This window comes from Rhinopithecus roxellana, chromosome 6 (genome assembly GCF_007565055.1).
Source record: "Rhinopithecus roxellana isolate Shanxi Qingling chromosome 6, ASM756505v1, whole genome shotgun sequence".
NCBI classification, from domain to species: Eukaryota; Metazoa; Chordata; class Mammalia; order Primates; family Cercopithecidae; genus Rhinopithecus; species Rhinopithecus roxellana.
Genome location: NC_044554.1, coordinates 34876788 through 34889806, shown reverse-complemented (window position 1 = coordinate 34889806; position 13019 = coordinate 34876788).

Here is a 13019-nt window from a genome sequence, read left to right as displayed (position 1 = left end):
ATAAAATAATAATTGATTCATATTGATTGCAAGAACATTAATTATAATCCAAACTATTTGTGTACACCAGTATTTGAATACTGGCCCTATGGCTCAAACAGTTCCATATCCAGCCCTATATTATTTTCAAGGCAAATTCTCCATTATTTTCTCAGAGAGATACAATATCAGCTTCTGAATGCAAATAATTTTTGAGTTGCATGACTGCATCTTTGCTTGAAGTTGTTAAGGCTTTCTCTTCCCTTTGAACATACGTTCTGTAAGACTTCTAAAACCATTTTTTAGATTTTTAATATATCTTCATTTAATTGGGTTATGCTCACCTAATCTGGGATATTAGAAAGCATTAGGCTTTACCTGTCTTTTAAGTCCTTGGTTAAAAAAAGAAAAAGAGAAATTTAGACATGAGTAATATCTCTTCAGTTGAATTACTAGCTATGCTTTAGGTTTGGAAAAATTTAATACAGGTTCACTCACTGTCCCATCCGTCTTCAGATTTCCAGAATTGAACTCAGCCTCTTCAGTGATTACTGGCACCATTACATGGCCATTTCTTAAAAGAGATTATGAAAAGAATCATCAACCAAGACTTTTTGGACAGAACTGCATTTGAAGCATGTATGAATATACAGTATTTTGTTGCTTTCTTAAGCAAAACAATGCATTGAGTAGTGTCTTCAGGAGACTCAAAAATAGTTCTATTCATAGAAACTTTTCTGAATTGTAATATGCTTGGAGCTGAAAATCATATAGGTGTGTGCTCAGTTATTTTATGTGTGCACTTGACCACATTGGACTTCCATCATTTTTGCCTAAGCACACAGCTTAGAAAGCTACTTTTTAAAGTTTATTTTTACTACCAACTTGTACTTAAAGTTAACTATGACCTTTAGCTTTTAACTGTGCACTACTTGCTCTGTTTTGGCCATTTATAGTGATTTTAATAAGATCAGCCTACAAGTATCTGGAAGGCACACAGTTTAATATGTGTTTATTTTCCCTAATTTTGTTTTTTGTCTCAAATAACTTTTATATCCATGACAGATAAAATGAATCTGAGTTCTATGACTGATTTTGTTTTAATTTAACCTTTAGGATAGAAGTGGTTAAAAAGTCTTTTAAGGCCAGGTGCGGTGACTCACGCCTGTAATCCCAGCTCCCAGCATTTTAGGAGGCTGAGGCAGGTGGATCATGAGGTCAGGAGATCAAGACCATCCGGGCTAACACAGTAAAACCCTGTCTCTACTGAAAGTACAAAAAATTAGCCAGGCGTGGTGGCGGGCACCTGTAATGGCTACTCGGGAAGCTGAGGCAGGAGAATGGCGTGAACTCAGAAGGCAGAGCTTGCAGTGAGCACCCCTGCACTCCAGTCTGGGCAACAGTGTGAGACTCTGTCCCCCCCAAAACAACAACAACAAAATGTCTTTTAAAACCCAGATTACATTTGCTGGTTCCCCTTCCTTTGCACATATTTACCCCCTTAAATAAATAAACTTGATTATCTTAGGGACCCCATGTTGGTCTATTCTTCCCCCACCCGCCTCGGCCTCTCAAAGTGCTGGGAGGCGTGAGTCACTGCGCCCAGCTGGGTCTATTCTTGATAGTCTGTGTGCTTTTTAAGTATTTAGTGATGTTGCCCTTATCATAAACTCCTCTTGCTTATGGGGTCGAATGAGAATTCCAGTGTTTTGGTTTAGTGGCTCTTCACAGACAGTTATTCCCCACCCATCCCCTCGAGACACATCACTGAGACTTGTGCAGGTTTGTACTTGTTTCAGACTTGTACGTAAACACCTTTTGTGGTGGTAACTCCGCTCTATCACTGACACAGTCCAGTGACCCCAGAGCCACACTGGCTGTAAACATGACTCAGAAGCTGTGTGATTACAGCACTTCCAAGCCTGTAGCTGAGGGTAATCTTCTAACTCTGAAGTCAGGTGTGTGGAAGGGCCGACGGTTATGAGTAAATGAGCTGAAGAGAGACGGATGCCAAACTCAGTCATGATTCAAATGCACTTCTTGCTTAGATTTAGAAAACATTCTCTATGCTTACTAGTCTTTGACCCATTTTTTCCGACCCGCCCATTGTAAATGAAAATCATGGAGTGGAAGTTTCCCTAGCTTCTTCCTCGGAAGAGCATCCATTCACCTTGCAGTTCCCAAGGAGCATCGCAAAAACAAGGCTAAGGGCACAGACAAAACTCTCGCAGTGAAGGTGAGTGAGTAAGGGTGTTGATTCTGGGTGGGTGTGAGTGGGGCATCTGTTTAGGAAAGGAGCTGGGTTGGTGTGCGTTACAAACTGTCTCCGCACTGCTGGGGCGGGGGTAGCTGGTGTCTGCTGCTCCGTGAATGAGTCATGGGCTGAGGGCAGAACTTGCTCTAGGGAGGGGCTGCGTCTGGCTCACAGCGTTCTCCAGAAGCACCAAGGGGTAGATGAATATTTTCCAGCAGTTTACCTGAGCATTTCAGAGAGGCAGCTAGCTCTGAACAATGCAGATGGAAACCCAGAAGTAGAGAGGGAGCCAGTCCACGTGGTGTGCTGAGTGAGATGGGGACTCTGCATCTGCTCAGACCAAGGGGCTCCTGAGCACCAAGGAGAACATTCAGACTGTTGGGGAAAGGGTGGGCAAAAGCAACAGACTTTGGAATATTGTGGGAGAGTCATTGCAGCCCGATGGGACACACTGTCGGCTATCCCAGAAGGAGACAGTCTCAGGGAGAAAAGGGAAATGCAGAAAGCAAAGAAATGATGGGCCCTGGGTGGGACTCAGCCAGCCCGTTCTAGAGTACTTTCTTATTGAGATCAACGTGTGGTGCAAATGAGAAAATTATCCACTGCTAGATTTGAAAGAACCCTGAAAGTCTTCGTGTCTAACACCCTCACTGGTTACAATGGAGCCTGGAGAGGGGAAGTGATTAACCTAAGGCCCTACAGCCAGTTGCTTATAAATGACAGATTGGTCCAGCTCCATGTCCACCGCTAGGATGTAAGCAAGTGACCTGCTGAGATTGTGCTCATCACCCAAAGGGTGAAGGTGATTTGCCATACAATGCAAAGGTTGAGTGAACAGAAAATGCACAGGTAGAATATTTTTGAGAGAGGAGGAGGAGATGGTGGTCAGACTTGTGGAATTGTTAATAAGCAGGTTTGGGTTATGGAATTGAGCTTAGCCAGGCAACATGAGCCAGAAAACACAAACCAAGGTGGTGTTTTCAAAGCAGTTCGTTGTCCTTGCACAAGCAGGGCCTTAAAGCACTAAAGAGTCCAGTATGTGTGTGTAGAGGTGGCTGCTTAGATTCAAGGAAGAAGAGTACAAACAGATCTTTGGGAGAAATGGGATTTATGCAGTAAGACTGGGCTTCCTCCCTGAAATAAAATAATACTTGTGATGGGCTCAGTGGCTCACCTCTGTAATCCCAACACTGTGGGAGGGTAAGGTGGGCAGATCCCTTGAGCCCAGGAGTTTAAGACCAGCTTGGGCAACATGGCAAAACGCCATCTCTATAAAATATTTAAAAATTAGCCAGGTGTGCTGGTGCATACCTGTAGTCCCAGCTACTGGGGAGGCTGAGGTGAGAGCTTGAGCTCAGGAGGTTGAGGCTGCAGTGAGCCATGATCACACCACTGCATTCCAGCCTGAACAACACAGCAAGACCCTGTCTCAAGAAAATGAATTAAATAAAATAATATTTGCATTAACAAATATAAGAGAAAAAAGATAAGGTGTGTTCCAGTTAAGAAACCGAGGGAAATGAATATACTGAGACAGGATGTCACTCTGCTGCCCAGACTGCAGTGCAGTGGCATAATGTCAGCTTACTGCAGTCTTGACTTCCTGGGCTGAAGTAATTCTCCCACCTCAGCCTCCTGGAGTAGCTGGGACTACAGGCGTGTGCCACCAGGCCCAACTAATTTTTTTGATTTCTAGTAGAGATGAGGTATTGCTATGTTACCCAGGCTGGTCTTGAACTCCTGAACTCAAGTGATCCTCCCACCTTGGCCTCCCAAAGTGCTGGGATTGCAGGCGTGAGCCACTGCACCTACCAAATGTGTATTTTTTTAAGTGTTTGACAGTCATCTTTGAAATATGGTTCTGGGAACATTTTTTTGTTTATCAGGTATGAAAGTATACCTGATTTCACCAATTTAAGTAGTTTATAGGAAGTAATAGAAAAGTCAGACCAAAATAACAATCTGTTTTGTATGGGGCAATGAGGTGAAATAATGAAATAGTCAAATTGGAATGCTTGGAAACATTGAAGCTTGTGGTTGGTAGCTCAGATGAAGGGGCTTTTGAGAAACTGAGGATTGTATCCCTGGCAGGCTACAAGAATATGGGTTGGGGTAAGGGTGCAGGAGCTTGATAAGGGGCACGTTGGGTAGAATTATGTGGAAAGGATGACATACAAACCAATAGAATGAAAGTGTACCAGAAAGCACCCTGGAATCTCTGTGGGTGGAAATTCCATTCTCCGATAATGAAACTGTGGCAGTAGGAATGTATGTGAGGCAACCTGCCAGGGTAATGAGATGAAGAAACAAAATGTGAAGGCTACAGAATGAAGAAGCAAGTAGGGTGCAGAAGCCACAACCCCGGGTCTGACACCAACTCCTCCCCTGGGCTTGTGTATTTTGCACATCTTACTCCCAGATTCCTGGACTCTGAAACCCAGAGTCCGTTTGACGTTCTCTCCTCCCCACCCGTGCAATCAACTCATTGATTTCTTCATAACATTGATCACATTGATTGCTTTCCTATTTCCCTACTACTGTTTTGGTCTGGATTCCTCATCCCTGGGTACTGGAATGACTTCCCCACTGGTCTATCTACTCTCAGTCTTTTCACCCACAATCTATCTGGAAGAGTGTTCCATAGTCTCAAATTTGACCTTATATTCTTTACCCCTCTCATTGTCTACCAGGTAATAAGGCTGGGCCCAAACTAGCCATCCAGTGTCCATGAGCCCCCTCTGTTTCTCACACCGCCCCTTAGGTTGCACATTCACTAACCTCACTGCCTGCTCTTCTCACACATTCCAACTCCCTTTCTAGTTTTGGAACATTCAGCTTCCTGCTCTTCTTGACGACTATTCTCTCTTCCCGCTTACATATCACAATAATGTGTCTATTTCTTTTTAAATCAAACTAAACAGTGCTGAGCATTTAAGTTATTTAAACACAGACCCAGGGCCTGTGGAAAGATTTGATTCTAACTCGAATCTAGCTTATACCCCACCCAACCCCAGCTTTTGACCTTTAACACCGCCTTCTAAAACTATCACTAGACATTGCTTATTGCAGTTGACACCTCATGAATGGGCTTAAATCATGTCCGGAATGTATTCCTTTTGCAACTTTGGGCAAATACTTCAACCTCTCTGAGTCTCAGATTTTCACTTGTCAAATAAAGAATACCTTATAGGGTGATTGTGAAATAAAATTACCTAGCAGAGAGCCAGATACACGATGGATGCCAAATAAATAGCTAGCATCATCATTAATATTTTGCCTAAGGACCAATTTCTGGGTTAAGCTATTTCAGCTACTCATGGTCTTGTAAAACATACAAGCACACAAAATTGGCTATCATTTATAGCCTTTTACTTGTTGAGGCTCTTTCAGTTTTTTTCGAAGATATATTAGCATTCCCAAAGCAAGATTCTTCTCTGTGCACTTACTGAAATGGAGAATAAAAAACTAGAAGACTTCCTTCTAGACTTGGTCAAGGCATTTATTTTAATTTTATTTTTAAAAAAATAATTGTAAGATAATTTTTAAAATAGAGATGGGGGGGGGGTCTCACTACATTGCCCAGGCTGGTCTTGAACTCCTGGACTCAAGTCATCCTCCCACCTCGGCCTCCCAAAGTGCTGGATTACAGGCATGAACCGCCACACTTGACCTTGGTTAAGGCATTTTTAGGTAATCATTTAAACCTGTTTCTTGCTCTGTGAATTTGGATCATTGTATTTATATTTTCACACCTGTTCGACCTCCCCTCCAGGACCTATGGCCCTGTTTGGGCTTTTGATCATGTCCCAATCCAGCACCTCTCTGAGCTCTTTCTCCTTGTACTCTCAGTCTGTCCTTATCAATGCCGCTTTTTCTTCTGCCCAATGCCTCTTCCCTATGTTGTTGTTTCCATAGGAAACATAGTGAGTCTGCCTAAGACCACTTTTCTTCCTGCTATGTGCTGCGCCTGCGTGACTTTCTCTTGAACTAGTGTTCTCTATGCTGAATAGGCCTAAGAGCTGCCTTTAGTCTTTTTAGTCCTCGTCTCTGTTACAGACCCTAGTTCTATGTTTTTCTTACAACAAAGGTCTGTAAGTTCTACCCTATGGGGGAATATATATATGTGTGTATATATTCCTCAAGTCTGTTCACTCTTCTCTCTTCACCCTGCCCTACTCTACACATCTCTCAGTGAGGTTGTCTCAGTGGCCTTTGATTATATCCCTGCATCTTCTCTCTACATCTATCAATCTCATTCCAACTTTCCTTTTTTTTTTTTTTTGAGACAGAGCCTAACTTTGTCACCCAGGCTGGAGTGCAGTGGCTCAATCTCAGCTCACTGCAACCTCCTGGGTTCAAGCAGTTCTCCTGCCTTAGCCTCCTGAGTAACTGGAACTATAGGCAAGCCCACCATACCCAGCTAATTTTTGTATTTTTAGTAGAGACGGGGTTTCACCATGTTGGCCAGGATGGTCTCGATCTCTTGACCTCATGATCTACCCACCTCAGCCTCCCAAAGTGCTGAGATTACAGGCATGAGCCACCGTGCCTGGCCTGTTCAACTTTCTAAAACACAAATATGGGCAACTCATGCCCATGAGTTAAAACTGCCAGTGCAACTGTTTGCCCAAAAAAATATGCAAACACTCAGCATTGTGTGAGGCCTTCCCCGATCTCCCTCCCAGCCTCATCTGCCACCTCAGCCCCTCCACTCAAACCCAGCCACTCTGAGCGTCTCCCTCATCCTATTGCCAATCTCAGTGGTCTTATACTGGCTATACTTTCTGCCTGAAATATCGTTCCTTACCTTCTCTGCTTATCCAAATTCCACTGTTCCTTCACAAGCTAGCTCTAATGCCTTAGACCTTAAAGCTTTCTTACGTGGCTTTTCCTCCATTTGAACTCCTGCCACTCTTTGTTCTCGGGCTAGCACCTCACAGCATTGGCCCCCTGTGTTGTAACTGGTCATGTGATTGTCAGGCTCCCCAGAGACAGTGGCAGTTCCCTGAAAGCTGGGACGAGCTTTTGTTTATCTTTGTGCTCACCCAGTATTGTTTGTGCCCATAAATCCCTGTCACCTGATGGAACGGATGTCTGCCCTGTATCTCCGGGCTTTGTTATAAACTCAAATGAAAGGGTATTTGTGAAAGAACAGTATGAACTAAACTACAAACATAGGAATGCCGAGTCTCCCAGACTGGCTCTCTGGACTCAATATCAGCACTTGGGGGGTGAATGAAGAAGGTGCGTCATTTCCGGGGAAGCAGATTTGCTGTTGACTAATAAAGACCATTTAATTGGAGTGGGGCCAACAAAAGCCTAATTGTCTTTTGTAGCCTGTTTCTATTTTGTGTTCCATTTCTGCAAATAATATTTGATATAGACATTTAAAATTAATTCTAATAGGCTATCTCATAAAATTATCTAAATAACTAATATAAAACATTCAGGGCCAGGTGAGGTGGCTCAGGCCTGTAATCCCAGAACTCTGGGAAGCCAAGGCAGGAGGATTGCTTGAGCTCAGTCTGGGTAACATAGTGAGACCCCATCTCTACAAAATATCAAAAATTTAGCTGGGCGTGGTGGTGCTTGCCTGTAGTCCTAGCTAATCTGGAGGCTGAGGCAACAGGGTTGCTAGAGTTCAGGAGGTCAAGGCTGCAGTGAGCCATGATCACACCACTGCACTTCAGCCTGGATAACAGAGCGAGACCCTGTCTCAAGATAAATAAAATATTCAGCCTACAGGAACAAAAAATATAATGGGGATCAAACAGATTTTAGAACATGAAATGACTTTTTTGGACAGTTGTTGAGCCTGTATGAGAGTTCTAATGCTGAGGGGGAGGCTGGGGGGTTACTAAAATGCCAGCAGTGAACCCAGGACTGCCTAGGAGTCTGAACAGCAAAAAAGTTGGGTAAAACATGGAGGCCAACTTCAGGATTATCTGTTTGAACTGGGAAACTAACATGGATGTAGATGTCCTTAGCAAAGTGCTACAACTAGGATTTGCCAGGTTTGGCAAAAAAAAAAAAAAAATAAATAAATAAATAAATAAATAAATAAATAAATAAAATACAGATTAAAATTAAAATTAAAAATGCCAGATATCCAAATAGTGCAGGGAACATGCTTATGCTACAAAATTATTTGTTGTTTTTCTGAAAATCAAAGTTACCTGGACATCCTATATTTTATCTGGAAAACCAAGCTATAACCCAAATGACTTTAACAACTTTGAGCCTGATGTTATTGACAGGATGGGGCTCTGGGGCATTTTGGAGAAAGAATTGAGGAAGATTAGCATGGACTCTTCTTGCTGTAAACAACCGAGTAGTTTAGGGCCACAGTGAAACTGGTGGTAGATTGCCATCTAGTGGAAAGATATTAGTAGTGAAAGCTAAAATCGGAGGACTAGACAGATTTTTTATTTTTTTTTTATTTTTATTTTTTTCTGGAGTTTGCCAGGAAGGATTCTGCTCTGGCCAACTGCAAAGTCCTGAGGTTGCACTGTTAGAGGAGGAGGACATGGGTGGTGGGGAGGGAGGGTAGGAAGCAGATGGAATAGGAGCAAGGCTGAAATGCATTTGCCTCGTGTTCTAAGCAGAGTGCCTGGACCATTGCTCCATTCCAGCATGCAGAAACTTTGCTCCCTTAAATCAGAGCAAAAGCTAGAGCTTCCTGTAAGAAGCACAATATTCTTCCACCTGAGGATGGCTCAAAGTGATGTGTAACTATCAGAAACAAAATTCTAAAGATATAATCACTCATCGTTACAACCAGCGACAAAGGAAGTCATCCAAAAGGTGACAACGTGGCTACACAGGCAAGCTCGGATCTTGAAAAGGTTGAAAAAATGCAAAAGTTAAAAGAAAGCACACGCTGGAATTCCAAAGACGGTATCTCAAGGTGAGAAGCCTGGAAGAAACTCCACTCTGCAAGCGTGCTGATGATCAATATGAACAGTAACACTAGCAATTATAATAATGAAACCAAACTTGGGACAGGAAGGAGAGAGAAAAGAGAAATATACTCCTGCAGGCAGACATCATAATGTCAACATGCAATACAGACACAGCAGATGCACTTGAGTTTTGTTTCAGACTATCTTCCCAAAGAAATGAAAATATTCTAGAAATTAAAAGAGTTGGGCCGGGCACGGTGGTTCATGCCTGTAATCCCAGCACTTTGGGAGGCGGAGGCAGGCAGATCACAAGATCAGGAGTTCACGTGGCCAACGTGGTGAAATCCCATCTCTACTAAAAATACAGAAATTAGCTGGGCGTGGTGGCGCGTGCCTGTAATCGCAGCTACTCGGGAGGCTGAGGCAGGAGAATGGCTTGAACCCGGGAGGCAGAGGTTGCAGTGAGCCGAGATCATGCCATTGCCCTTCAGCCTGGGCAACAGGGCGAGACTCTGTCTTAAAAAAAAAAAAGAGTTGGAAAAAAAAAAAAATAGATGAACTTAAAAACCCAAATTGGAGCCTTATAACTTTTAAATCATCCTATTTTCTTTCTAGTACAGGATAAGAGAGGGTTCCTAAGACTTACTAGAGGCAGATATCCTAATTTCCAATGACATGATTTGTTGAAACTAAAGGACAATAAATTTAATGTAAAATCTTATGGAATTTTCTATGAGATTCTTGAAAAATGGCTTATGAACACTCAGGTAAAAAATAACCAGGAAAGACAACAGGTGTTCCAAACTAGTCTATCTCATTTGTTGTATATTCAGGTTTAGAAGAATGTTATATTATCAGAGTGCTACACAGAGAATATGTGTTTGATTTTATTGAATCATACAGGAGTTTCATTGCTAAAATCCTTGAGGGAGACAGTAAAGGATGGTATGGGATGATAACACAGTTTAGGAAGATTTGTAGCTAGTTTAACTGTCTATACAAAAAAAGAAGTACCCATTAATGGAGTATTTTCAAAGAGGAGTACCAAAATGTCCTGTGCTGACCTATATTCTGTTTACTAATTTATTAATGATTTGATTATAAAATATGTAAAACATATTGATCAGATTTGCAGGCAGAAGAAAACTGCAAAAAAATGCCTAATATTATATAAGAACTCCAGAGCATCTTAAGCTCAATAATGGGCTAAAATTAACAAAATGAAACTGAACAAGATATATATTCATATCTAAATATAAATCTGTGTATATTTAGATTAGAAATGTCAATTCTCCAAGTGCAAAATGAGGAGGGTGAGCTGCCTTTAAAACGGCTTCTATTTAAATGACCTAGAGGTCATAGTTTTGGACCAAGAATGTGAACCAGCTGCACAAAAATGCTAATGTGTTTTTAATGAGACACCATCTGTAGAGTATCCTATTTAATGGAGATGACAGCTGTACCAAAGTGTTGACCAGACCACATTCAAAGTAGACTTCATTTCCGACACCACTACTAAAAGGAACATGGGCAAACTCACATTTATTTGAAAAGAGGTGTCCAGGGTGGCAAAGAGCCTGGAGCCCGAGCCCCATGAGGGCTAGCAGACAGAGCTCCCACCATCGCCTGTAGAAGGCAAAGCTTTTAAAATAGGAATGATATACAGTCCTTAGATTTGTAATTTAGTTTTTGTAGCACTTGGAAAACAAAACCCAGATCCATCAAACAAGATACTGGTTTATTTCTAGTAGAACAATTTTATAACAAAGCTGTTCAAAAATTCCGCAGGCTCTTGTGTAAGGCAGTTAGCCCCAAGCCCCAGACCCTCCAGTGGGAAGACAGTACTGAATGGTGCCCCATCAATGGTGGCTAGAAGAGATTCCTGCAAGTCAGGAGCTTGGATTTTTTTCCTTTCACCCCTAAGTTTCTATGCTTCTAAGATGTTTTCACCATTTTCTCTTTGTTTAGTGTTTGTTTTTAATTCTCAATTAACTCATTTTATTTTTAGTATACTATTAGATCAATTCTTTTTATCTAAGAGTTGCATGTAAGGACAGATATCAAAGTTGATTTCTCTTCACTTGGTGTTAGATGCTGTATTTGCTCCATACAGAGGTGCTACTAATCATTGAATAGCGGGAGCACGAACCAATGGAGATCTGGAGGAGAAAATAGCCAGCCACCATGTAGGGCTTTGAAAGCAACAGAACGCTCTGGTGGTTAATGGAAAGAGCAGTTACAGTCTTCCATCTGTTTTCCCCTATGTCTGTTTTTAGGCTGTTCATTTCATGAGCCTCATGAGACAGAATGTGAAAATAAAAAGAGATATGTAAATATATACTTTTAAAAACTCAGTTATCAGTTATGCATCATAAAACATTTCATAATTTAACAAATACATATCCTAATCCCTAAATTAAGGATACTGAAACCTGGCTATTACAATCTCCATCACATACCAGCCAAGTCGACCCTCTGGTTTTCTCCTGACTTCTGCCCCTCTGGTGGATTTCTGCATCCTCTAAGACATTTTCTCATTGGTTTGTACTTACCTATTGCTTTAATCTATCTCTCTAATCCCTAAACACTCCTCTTCTTTATTACTCTTCTTGAGTAGGAGAACATTGATCTTTATAACTATTTACTGACTTTCCCCCTTTTCATATTCATCTTCCTGTCCCTTCAGCTTTTTTTTTTTTTTTTTTTTTTTTTTTTTTTTTGAGATGGAGTTTAGCTCTGTCTCCCAGGCTGGAGAGCAAGTGGCACAATCTCAGCTCACTGCAAGCTCCACCTCCTGGGTTCATGCCATTCTCCTGCCTCAACCTCCCGAGTAGCTGGGACTACAGGTACACACTACCACGCCTGGCTTTTTTTTTTTTTTTTTTTAATAGAGATGGGGTTTCACCATGTTAACCAGGATGGTCTTGATCTCCTAACCTCATGATCTGCCCTTCTCGGCCTCCCAAAGTGCTGGGATTACAGGCATGAGCCACCCGCGCCCAGCCTTTCTCTGCTCTTTTTGAATTCCACTTCGTGATTCATGTGTCATCTCCTGTCTCTCCCAACCCCTAGCCTTTTTCCTTTGTTCCCCTCTTAACCTGTTCTTTCCTACTTTAGACCCTTCAGGTCCCTTTCCTCCAGTCTCCAGATCTGTGCCTTACCTTTTCTCCTCTGTTTAAATGTATTTTAGGATAGATTTTCTTCTGTGGTTATCTTTCATCACCCAGTCAACGTTTTGCTGCTACTTAGACCTACTGTCTTCACCCTTTATTCATTTTCCTGGTCCTTTTCAGTCCCATCTCTCCCATCTCCCAGGCACCACCCACTTCTCTTGTTATCCAAATTGGTTGTGTACCCTCCTTGTCATGCTCCCTCTAGCCCTTAACATACTAAAGTAGGAACTCAAGCATAGAACCAATAAGGTCTAATTGATGTTTCTTCCTTCATTGCCTAATTTGTCATTTGCCTAATTTGACTCACCACCAGAGGACAGAAGGAAGCTATTCAAGTTCCATGTGGATGCAGAATCACTCTGTGCAATGGAACGGGAGGCTGGTACATCCTCACTCAGTGTCCATTCCTTCCTGAGCTCCTGACCCCTCGTGCAGACATCTAGGGAGCATTCTCCATCTTTGGTTGTCTCTTGTTCCCTCTTCTTCCCACATCTCAACCTATAACCAAACCTCCCTAGATTAGCACCCAACCTCAAATGGTAATCATCAACAAATGCAGGAGGTAAAATTGCAGTCTATGGGTGAGAGTTAAGCATGAAATTGTTGGTGATCATTTTAGGGGGTGATCTCTCAAGGTACTTAGCGAAGTGTCTTTGGTGCCTCTGCAGGCTGGGGTGGGAGAGACAGAAAAGATTGTGGACCCTTCATTCT